Source organism: Brassica napus, chromosome C4 (assembly GCF_020379485.1).
Source record: "Brassica napus cultivar Da-Ae chromosome C4, Da-Ae, whole genome shotgun sequence".
NCBI lineage: Eukaryota > Viridiplantae > Streptophyta > Magnoliopsida > Brassicales > Brassicaceae > Brassica > Brassica napus.
In genome coordinates, this window is record NC_063447.1 from 7907823 (window position 1) to 7920344 (window position 12522).

The following is a 12522-nucleotide window of genomic DNA, read 5'->3' on the forward strand; positions in this document are numbered from 1 at the left end:
GGAATGATTGATTGCATAATTGTTTCAATAAGAGGAAGAGAAGGTAATGTTGCATAGGCGGAGATCATTTTGGGAAATAGAAAGCGCTTTTGAGGCTAGATTAAAGGTTTTCGGCAAGAAGAGAATGATTAGTCACGAAGTCTGATGAAGTTGACGAAGAAATAATACGGGTGTCTACTTCTCAACAAAAACCGAATTCTTTTAGAACAAGCTTGTAAAACAATTGAGAGAGAAGAAGTTCTTGTGACTCGAGGTTCATTTGGTATGGTGAATCATCATGCCAGAGATAAAATAAAGTGGCCAAATCTTACTTTAAAAACTAAGTAGACACGCCAAAGATCTTAACTTCATCAATATACAACAAATCTAATTTCATGAGAACCTAAAATCCAAATACAAGTAAATACATCCCTTCTTTGAATGGATGTTGTAAGATTTATTCGAAAGTAAAGGTTGGTTAGCATTGAAAATTTAATCCTCGAAGTAGAGGGGCATTTCATTGTTCAAAGTATCTGGAGAGAATAGTCATCATTCTTCAATATTTTGATTTTGTACAATTTGGCTTGCTTCATAAGAAAATTGTTAGTATGATAGTAGCAAACTCTTTATGAGTTGTTAGGTAATGTAGTTTTTTTCCAGTGTTATCTAGGAGTTCATGATTTTTTTTCTACAGGGCCGTGAGAGGGGCGTGAGTGTATGGTGGGATGTAAGGTATATATATGAACATCAGTTTGTGTTTGTTGATCATATCTTTCAAACGCATTTTAAACAATCTTCCCTGCAGCTTGAACTGATTCTTTATAACATCCATACTCATTTCTTAGAATCCAACCCACTTCCGCTGGAATAGTTGAGTTGATGAAACTCTTCATCTACATTACATTTACTTTTTTCTTGGTTGGGCCTTAAATGTACTTGTTAGAATTTTTTTTTTTAACATTTTATATTTACGCTTATATGTATTTAATTTAGGAGATAATTAAACAATACATGATTATTGTTTTTTCATGTATTTATAACATAATATGAAGTCCGTGTAACATAATATGAAGTTCGTAACTTATAACATAATAATAGGCTTGTGGTTAAAAAACATAATAATAAGCTAAGGTGGATCAATAGCTAGTCTATCTATCTATCCTTCTCCTTGATACACGTAGGCATGCCACGTAGATAAGCCGTTCTCTGTCGCGGCGACACGTGTCCAGTTCAGACGAAACTCAACGTTTCATTAAACTGCGATCGTGATGGGCTTCTTCGTGTTTTGTGTGCCGGGCTTCTTTAATTACGCAAGAGAACCAATCTAGGGTTCGTTCATCCTTCTCTTCTACATCTGAAACTCAAGCGACGATGGTGTTTTCCAGAAGTTTTACTGCGAAGCATCTTCATGTTGACTCTCTTGCTCGAGCTCATTTCAGTCCGTTTCGTCTGGGATTCTTTTCTTCAAACCGTTACGAAATGCATTGAACCATCACATTAACGGCCGTCTTAACTCTTCGACTCGCTTCAACCACTATAAAAAGGTATGTTCTCTTCCGTGAAAATAATCAGGTTAATCCTCCCAATCGTACGCTTTTAAAAGATTCAAGGTAGCCCAAGTTTAAAATTTCAGTGACTTCTAGCCTTAGCTTTTGCGTTTGACTAAGGCTTTCGATTTTATTGGATCAGTTTTTGGATTCAGTTTCATCTTCTCCATCAACAAGCATCTACGTGCCCTCCGCTTGAGTTGTGATTTTACTCGAGTGACTGGTCCTATGTGATGCAAAGCTCTAAGTTGATCTGAAGGAGGACATTAGTGATGTGATGTCCTAGGGAGGAGATGAAGTTTATTTGTCAAGGAGTTTGAGTTTGTCTAAGGTTGAGCTGTGATTGAAATCGAGTAAGCTAAGTTGTTTGGATATTCTCAGGTTGCGTGTTTGATTATTGAATTGTTCTTATGGTTCTTTGAAAACTCTGTCCTGGTTAGATTAAGCTTTATAGACATGTTTCTGAGTGTATCATTATGTGAATTAGAAAACATACAACCTTTCCATGTGTTCTCTTGAGCAACTTCCCGTTCTTTCTGTGGAATTGATTGTTGTTTTGTTCGCAGGAAGAAGATATACATTAAACCGTAAAGAAGAAGAATATGTTGTTAATGATCATTTTGAGCAACCGAAGGTAATCCAGTGAAACGTGAAGTTCTAAATTATCTTTAAAGAATTAATTGCCCGAGGCTGAATTTGATGTTTTTGGTTTGAAGGATGAGTTAGCGATGGAAAGAGATGTGATTCATGAACAGAAGGAACAAGCCTACACTCAGGTAGAAGGAGGGAAGTCAAGGAGAGATTGCCAGCAACAGTATGTGCCACGTGGATCCCTCCAGAACCAAAGAGGTCATCGAGGTGCTCGAAGAGGCTATTCCAATGCCCGAGGAGGTAGAGCTGGTGATGGTGGCTACTCGAATGGGTGGTATGAATCTTATGATAATTCCGGTGGAAACAGTTACCAAAGGAGCTACTACAACAGCAGAGGAAGGGGGCATGGTGGTGGAAATGGCTATTCATACAACAACCACCGAGACTCTAACGTCACCGTTGCGTCTTCGCTTCTCTGCCTTTGGCTTTTGTGTGCGCCTCATTAGTTTACTCAAGTTTCCTATCACTTATATAATTTTCTTTTTGGTTGCGAAATGTGAAATAATGATCTTTTTTTTTATGAGAGCCAGTTTAGATAGTCAAGCATAGATCGTTACATATTCATACAAACATCACAAACAATTAGTATGATTTATTATTTTGATTTCTTTCCTGATTATATGATTTGGCTATGTTCTTCTTTGAATTAATGATATTGTTTGTATGTTTATTTCAGAATGACAAAGCAAAAGCTACCGAAATATTAGCCAAAGAGCTGAAAGTTTTGGTACGTTTAATGAAATACTTTACAAAGAAATCACTCAACCGACAGAGAGAAATTTAGATAGATTTTGCTTTTGCCTTAATATAATTTAACTTTCTAAATTGCAGACACTTAAGTGTTAAAGTGTGTGTGTGTTTGATATCTCCACTGGGGAAAGGAGCTATAATCAAAATATGGTGATACAAAATCAGCCAGGTACGCGGATCGATAATCGTTTCGAAGGTGGAAGAAAATGCGCATTGGATTTCTCTGTATGGATTTAGCTGGAGTTGTTTAAGTTGTTTATGTACTTCGGTGTAGCCTATTTGGTTTGGTTATCTGAATATGAAGTACGGTGGGATTCACTCTTTAACCACTCCAGTTAAAACTACAGATTTTTATAATAGTCTTTGTTCAAACTATGCGTAGGGAAAGAAGTAATCAGTTCATTTTCCAAGCTTAAATCGAAGGTCATGTCCACTTTAGCTCAAGATTGAGCAAGCTCTGAGTTACTACTAAGAGTCCAAGAGGTATCAACGTTGATAACCGCAACAATTGTTCCCTCTTTATGATATTGATGGTTCTTTGTTTTCTCAGTGATCCAGGCAGATGTGTTTGAAGTGTTTGCGCTTTGAATAAATAATGACTTACATGAACCAGCTTCTTTAACCAATAACCAATGGTTCATTGGTAATTGAAGTTAATGGGAATATTTTTGGCTGTCTTCGACATGGATTTAAGATTTGAGATGGGTGCTCCTTCTCAAAGGAATCGAGTAAGAAGACCAGTAAAACCAACCCAAAAGTTCCAAGAAATATAATGGACCATGGTTAGAGGGAGCCGTGGTGATCGAGGAAACCCCTTACCACCATTTTAGGAAGTTCTACATGTAATTTTCTTAATTGTAAAATCTTATCTAGCAATTGTTAACTTTAGTTGCTTTTAAATTTAATACATCTGATTCTTTGTTTTCTCTTTTCATAATTCTTTGTGTTTATCATATATAGTTGAGATTTCTTTTTTTTTTCCATTTGCCACATAATCAATTAAAGCACCACAAATAAACACACCATCTTTATTATTTTTTTGAATGTTTTGAAGTTTAGCGTATATCTTATTCATTAGTTATCTAAACCATATATATTAATACAACACTTAATAGTCCACAAACATTTTAATAATCAGTGACATTTTTAATCAACCTCAGTTATAAACATTTGAATAAAAAAATCAAAGTAATTTCATAAGAAGTAATAATTTAAATAATTTTGGTACTAATAAATCTAATAGTCTAAAATATTATAGAATCAGTAATATATATTAAATTCAAATAGCATTTTTAATCTTAATTTTAAACATATTTTATAGCAAATATTTTTTTCATTTGTATACCCGCCCGTATATACCCGTCCGTAGGGCGGGTTTTGCCCTAGTATATATCTATATAATAGTTTGAAATAAATTTATTAGTTTCATATCAGTACCATATACTATGTAATAACTCGCACCCTAGGTGGAGTGAAATATTAATAAAATATCTGGTAACATAAACAGTTTTGCAGAAAAATATATTCTTAAACATAATCTATACTATATTTGAAAAGTAAATTTGCTTATTTTTCATGTTCTTCATGATTATAGGCTGAGTCATAGCTTTATTAAACAATTTTAACTAGACTTATTAGATTTTTGATATCTTTAATGAACTATATAGTTCATTATTTAACTGTTTAAAAATTAATATTATAAGAACGATCTCAAAAAATAAATGGAAAACATGTTTGAAAACAGAAAAGATAATTCCATATATTTATTTGTGTTTATCTACATCTTTCTTTCTTATTTGTTAATTTTGAAAATTAATAGTATATATACACATATAATAATTACATTTATAATTATACTAATATATTTAAAATAGTTTTATAAAAATGTAAAAAGAAAATTATTTATATTTGTTTATAAATGAAATATACCATGGCATATCTTTTTAAATTACTATGTTTATTTTATTATTAAAATACTAAAATGAGGTATATAAGCAATAACAATAAATTTGATTTATATTAGTTTGTTAACACGATTTTTTGTGGTATTTTATTTTTATTCTTATTATACAGTTGCAAGACTAACATTTATTTGTTATTTAAGTTGACAAATTTAATATTTATTTGCTTTTATTTTTATAAATAATTTTTATTTGAAATCAAATTATCTTTTTAAAAATATTTTCAAAATATCTGCCTCCCAAGGAGAATATTTTTAAAATATTAATTTTTTTATTTACAACAAGTAACTTATATTTATAAAAGTTTTAAATTAACTGTAATTACTTTTTAAAAAAATATTTTCACAGAAATATAACTTTGTTTAAATTAAAATTTCGTTAAAAGACTATTATATAAAGAAAAACGTGATTCTGTATTTTTTATAAAAACTGTATTTTCCATAATGATTTTTTTAGTTATATTTATTAAAGTTTGAGAGACCATTTGAAAATAACAAATTATGATTTTATAATATAGAAACATTATTTTATAGGAAAATAGCAATTTTTATTTTAAAGTGAAAAATATAGATTGACTATATCTTATTTTGTTCTCTATTATAGCATGAATATAGCAATAGATAAGAAATTTTCTTATTTTATATATTACATATTATTTTTTTGTTTATCAATATGGTTTGTCTGTTGAGTGTTTATTCAGATATTATAGGAGATATTTCATAATATAATTATACATATATCAATAGTTTTACTTATTTTGATTAATATAATATGTAAAGTTAGGTTCAGTTTAACATTTTTGTGCTTTATTTATTTTGAGATTTGTAGGTTTTGGTAACTCTAAGAATTTTCTTTAATAACATCAACTTATATTAAACAATTATATATTTGTTTATTTAATTAGATAATTGTTTATAAATTAATATAAAATGGTTAAAGATAAAACATATTTTAAAATAAATAATAATTAATTTGTTATCCAAAAATAATGTTTTTATATTTATAAAAGTCAAAAGTTAAGAAATTAAAAGATTCATAGTATAAATTTAATGTCTTAATTGAAAATTTTGATCTTTAAGCTAATAATACATTTATTAATAATATTTATAAAAGAATTATGCTCGCATGTGCGGGAAAAACACCTAGTATTATAAACAATAGCATTTGTGATGTAACCCAAAGTCCGAATCGAACATATGAACTGAACAATCTTAATCCTTAACCAATTTATAATCTATAATATTTATCATCCGAACCTGATCCAAATTCGGATCAGTACTAAAATACTTGAACATATTGATTTTGAATATTTAAAGTAGTATCCAAATAAATACCAAAAGAGTTCCAGAATAGTTCTACGTTTGTAAAAAAAACCAAAGAGAAATTAAAAATGGATGTTTCCCAAGGCTGCTTAGAATGGACGTTTCATCCTTCCATCATTATCTTTAATCAGATCAAAGAGGCGTGGAACATCTACAGGTGTCTTGACTTTCTCCTTCAATCTTTGTAAATGATTGGTTTGTTTTCCTGCACAAAAAATATTGTAGGAGGATTATACGTTTTTAGTTGCAAAAGGAGTAACTAGGCGAAATAATATGAGGATTTAGTAAGTAATCAAAACAAATATCTTATTAAAATCAGTTTGAAAAATTAATAAGATATAATAAATTAAAACAATAATTTTGTTTTTGTAAAAAACATTGTATAACTTGAATTTGGTGAAAAAATATAAACAAGTAATCATTTATTTAAAAATTTACATGATCAAATCCGAAAATATAGAAATATAGAAAAACGAGAAAATATTTATAAGAACGAAAAATAAGAAAATCCATTTACGATATTATTTTTGATGTTTCATCAAAACCCGACCAATGGAAATGAAAATGAAAGAAATATCAAGGATATACTTTTTTTTGTGGTTACCAAGCTCAATCTTAAAGATATTCACATGAAAATTGAAAAAAAAAAAACACAACAGTAATTATTGCACAATTAAAACAATTTATAATTTTTTTTTAATAAAATCTAATAAATAAATTTATATTAATAAAGTAGAGTTTTGTTTTTCTCATGAAAACACATAATCAAGTGAAGAACTTTATCTAATAAAATTTATCAGTAAAATATGAATATAATGTTATTTTCTTCATTAAGCTGAACTGATGTTCCGTTGAGTTTAACCTTTCATTCTTAAACTATGGTAAATATGATAGTTATAGTTACATTTTTCAAATCTATAGTTTTAAATATAAACAAAGTAGGTTAAAATTATATTTTCACAAACACAAAATTCTGTATTATTAGATATTGATAATTTAGAAATAAAATTAATTATTAATAAAAATAGAGATTAGTTATATGTTTTTAATAATTATTTGGTTTATTATCCATTTTAGAGATTCAAAATAACAAAACAAAATTACTTTTCATTTTTGAAAAGTGTATAATGAGTTAAATGAGATATCACTATCAAATAATCATTTGTATCTTTTTCCACAGTGTGAAACATAATATCCTATAATTATAATATTTTGCAGCATTAAAAACTAATGCAAAAGATTGCAAAACACTCATATATAAAAGGTATATTAAAATATATACTAAAATTTTGAAATATTTTTAGTTGTTTTTGAAATTTCTTACCCGCCCATAGGACGGGTTTAACTCTAGTATATTGTGGAAAGAGGAGGATCGTGGTAAGTGGGTTAGGGTTCGTGCAAAAGAAATTGTTGCTACAATTTTTTTCTTAAATATTATTTTGTTTTAATTGATTTTTAATTAATTTTGTAAAAATATTTTGTGGCAAATTTTTATTGGTAAGCTGATTTGTGCTTTAGTATATAAGAGATGATTGAATCGAAGAATTCATTGAAATTTGGATCAATTGAAATTAGAAGTATTTTAGGGGGTGTTATTGAATCGACAAAATCTTTTTCAAATTGTCATTAATTTATTAAGTCTCTGAAGGTGTTATGATTTGCAAACTTTTTACAAAATATGTCCTTTTGTGCAGGTCCTTGTATTAAATCAAATCAAATTAATGGCTAACACAACTGAATCAAATTGAGACTTTTTACCTTGGAATGATAATTTTTTTTTCCAGGGACATGATCCCAGCGTAATCTTCAGTTTTCTTTACGTGAAGGATCAAACTGTTTTTTTGGTGTGTTTCTATTTTTTATAATCAGTCCCGTTACCTTCAAAATACTGATAAAAAGTCTATGATTTGTTTTAGTCTTTTAGTTAAAAAGATACATTGAATTCCACTAAAATTCATCATAACTGAATTCTATAAAAATCCTAAAAACATTGAATAACAAGAGTTTTTAGTGGATTTAAATTCTATCTACAAAATACTCAATCTAATAACACTCGATTTTGTTCTGGAATTAAATTATACTCAGTTCTATCAAATTACCCTATTCAATAACACCTCCTTAATGGATTTAACTGAAACTTCAAAAAAAAATGATGGATTCTGCCGGTTTGATTATATTATACTTTATTTCTAATGATGGATTTTAATGGAATTCTTAGTTTTAGAAAAATAAAGGAGAACTCGCTGCAAGAAAGGTCTCTTTCACAATGTCGCCAAGCCATGATCAAGTTATGTAAATCAAATGTTGTCTTTTAAAATCCAAGGCCTTCACCATATCACATTATTAATAGTAACAAGTAGCAAATGCATGTGTTCTTGTTTAGATTCATGACATTTAAAGGTTTTAGCTAGAAGGTGATGCTTTTAAGACATCAAGTCTCTTTGAAGGAACCATTGGGCGGTAAAGCTCTATCTTGCAGGCAAAAGAAGAATCCATAAGCTTCATGTTAACAAAGCATAGCTAAAACCTTTAAATGTAAACAAAGAAAGACAGTAACTAACTAAGAAATTGGTTAGTGGCCCTTCTTTTTTTTTTTTTTTTTTTTTTTTTTTGGAACAGGTTAGTGGCCCTTCTAAACCTAAAAAGATTCACCTTTTATAAGAAAGAGTCAAAATATCGTCCAATCATGGAACACAACTTCATCGTCGCAACATAACACCGACGCTTTGCAAACGTCGCACTGAATCATGAGACTCTAAACTGGCGAAAGCTACGGAGGGAACAACTCTGAGTTTGAGGACATAGAGTGTTTTGGTATGGTTTCCGATTATCTGGTTTTGAATTCACAAAGGGCCTCTTGAATGAGGATCATAAGAACCAAGATGAGAGAAGTTGTTGTCGTTGTAAACGAACCATAGACGAAGTAGCATAAAGTACTTCAAAGGCCAAACAAAAAGTCTCAGATTTTGTATACTGTATTTTTAATAAAAAGTTAAGCAAAATCCATTAAAATTCAATTCTAATAAAAAAATCCACTGGATATTGAATAACAGCTGTTTCCACTGGATTTTAATTCACTTACATCAAATACCAAATTGAATAACAGTGAATTTTAATCCATTTTCATCAAATACCTAAATGAATAACGAAAATTTACGCTGGGAGACACTTTCTAAGTTCTCAATTACCCTAATAGACATATTCAACATAGAAGACAATTTCCCCTTACAAATTTACCAAGCTGACCTCCAACTAATAGGTCTCTTTAGACTTTCTAACTATGTGAATATATAAACGATTTTTGAAATTTAAAACAAATTAAATTAAAATATCTTCTCTGTTAAAAACAACTTATTGTGGTTATCTCGTCAGTTTCAAACCAAATCTCCAAATCGAGAAAAGTCTGCTATGACGAAACCCTAACCCCTTTTCGCCAATTTCTCCGCTTATGCCGCTTTGTCCGCCTCCGCCGTTGTGTTCGCTTCCACCGATTTGGTTCACAGACAATCTCCAACATGAAGACACAAAACACTGCGTTTGACTGCAGTTGTGGTTGTGGACATGAAGCTTTGGATGGTTGCTGATATAAGGTTGTGTTTGCTGGATGCGTGTGCATATCTTACAGTGATGGAAGTTTCTAAGCCATTAGACCTTCTAATTATAAGCTAATCCAATGTCCCAAACACAATCCTAAAAACCCATATACCTGCTTTTCAATTTGAAACTTTCATTTATTGCAACAAGAAAAGAATCTGGTTCTCTTATGGTTGCATCTTTAAAAGCAACATTATCTCACTTACACAAGTGGATGGATATTTTGGTACAGTTGTCACAACATTGTGTCCAAATTCACAATGTGTCATCTACAGCAAACAAAATTCATAAAGTGTCATTTTGTGTAGCCTTTTTTTGAATAACACTGGATTCCAATTCAGATTTACATTCCATTTATATGACATAGCTCACATATTGTAATGATTTTTTATTAATATATAAGAGATTACATTCTCAATTTTTTCAAGTTTCCCTTAAAAGATTATTGAAAAACAAAACTTATCTAAAATTTAATTATTATATAAAACAAAGTAACCAAATATCTCAGTCAACATTACCTTATTGTATGTATATAACGAGTCTATATAAAGTCTCTCTTCTTCCACATTAGCTTCCATCATAACTCTTATCTCTCTATCTTTCTCGGGAACGTATAATAATCTTTCTAAATCTCTTGAAAAATGAAATACTCTTGGTGTTTTGTCTCATCCATTCTCATGATTTCTTTCATGCTTTTCTTTGCCACAGGTTCATTATTTATATCATAGTAATTCAAATTTTTTACACACACACATATATGTGTATATACATATGGAAAACAAGTACATTTTATGTGTATAACCTGTATACATCCATCTTATAATAACATATAGTGTATGTACGGCTTCTAATATTTACAAGTATTAAATTTTAGTACTTGTTATATATATATATGTGAGTGTATGTAAACATATATCATATGTGTTAAAGTATTCTACATTTGAAGTATAAGAACGTACACAATCATATAACCAAATGCGTGTTTATTTTCTAGAGATGGATCTGGTGGAAGCAAAAACTCACGAGGAAAAAAGCAAGACTTACAGACGTTTATGCGTGGACGAAACAGGATGCAACCATGCATGCATTTTTAATGAGCATTTCGCAGGAGGTCATTGCCGACACTTAGAATGTTTCTGTTTTCGCTAATACTTATGATGTAATTCTTCATCATGTTAATTACTCTAAAAACATATAATATTCTATCTTATCTCTTATATCCTTGTTAACTGGTTATTGAGAATATATGTTTGGTTAATGATATATTTTTTAAATATGTTATCTATACTATTTCATAATTAAAAATATTTGATGGATTTTAAGAAGATCTTGAATTTGACTCTACTTTTTTTGTTTTTTACCCAACATATTTTCACCCAACCTAAGTTTTATGTGAGTAAATATCTCATATATAATATCTCATTGTATAACATATTTACACAGCCATGCTAAGATGTAATTAACTATTAATTAGAAAACATAATATGCAATTCAAATATCAGCTTTTTTAGTAAACTAGTGGTTTTGCCGATACCGCCGGATGTATGTGTTAATTGTGTAATCGAATGCTTGGTATGTGTTTGATGTTGATATTAGAAGTGAGTACTCGACTCTGATTTTGTGGTACTGAAATGGTGGTTAGCTTTGATGCTTACTTAGAAGTACTTATATGATGGTTTGACTTATGTACAAAACGGTCATTTGCTTATGAAGAAGTTGTGAACACGTTAATTTTAGGTGAAATTTTGGAATCATTTCAAACAATTATTTGTTTGTAAAATAATTGTATTATTTATGATTCTCGAATTTTGCATAGTAAATATAAATAAAGTCCTTTCTCAAGGTTTGAATTTTCGTATTTCGGATATAGAAAACTGAAAAACTTACAACATTTGTACTCTGTTTGATAATTTCTGGGTTTGTTTAGGCAGATGGTTTGAGTTTTATTATATATATTTTGTCCAAATTCAGTAACTGCTGATATCATCGTTGCTTGTTATTTTTAATAAATGATGTTAGTCTCATGCCACTCTTTGTTTTGGTGCTCTTGACAACGTCTTTTGAATATCAAGAGATACTTAAAAGTCATGTGCATCTTAAATGATGATCAGTGCCGCCAAGTATGATTTTTTATTTTGAGCTTGAAATCCTTTGATTTGTTTCCTGTCTCTTTAAGTTGTTTAAGGAAACATGATCGTGTTCTCAAGCCTATTCTCCAACATAATCATTGAAGCCATGATTTTGTTTAGACAGAACATTGTCTTAGAAAGAATCATTGAAGCCATGACTTGCACTGACTTACCTTCAACATATCAAGACATATGTTTCCTTTCAATAAATATCATATATTTATGGGAAAAAAAAATCATCATTTTATTTATCTTTTCTCTATTGTAGGAGTTTAAGAACGCAGTGAGAGAAGATACATATGTGATATGACTGCACCATTTATTCATGCAACGTCAAGAAAAATCTCAAGATTAGACAATGGTGACAGAGGTTGGAATGGATGAAGCAGCAGTGGTATGACTTCTCAGAGACTAAATTACAGGACCAGAAATAATAACCGAAAGTAATGTCATCCTATAGATTACTATTGTATATACAGCGGCCACAAACGATAGTAAAAATATTTGTGGTGGTTCTTGTGAAAAGCAAGGAAAAATAGTGATCTTTATATGGAGGAGAGGACTCAAGAGTATACTACACTTTGCATAT

The 12522-nt window shown here is 29.8% G+C and overlaps 1 long non-coding RNA gene across 1 annotated transcript; it reads left to right on the forward strand.

Annotated features, from left to right (window-relative positions):
* The first annotated feature begins 10119 nt into the window (after window positions 1-10119).
* Window positions 10120-11062, forward strand: LOC125585552. Its single transcript, XR_007322538.1, has 2 exons — window positions 10120-10512; window positions 10799-11062. It is a non-coding gene; the product is annotated as an uncharacterized LOC125585552 (long non-coding RNA).
* The last annotated feature ends 1460 nt before the right edge of the window (window positions 11063-12522 follow it).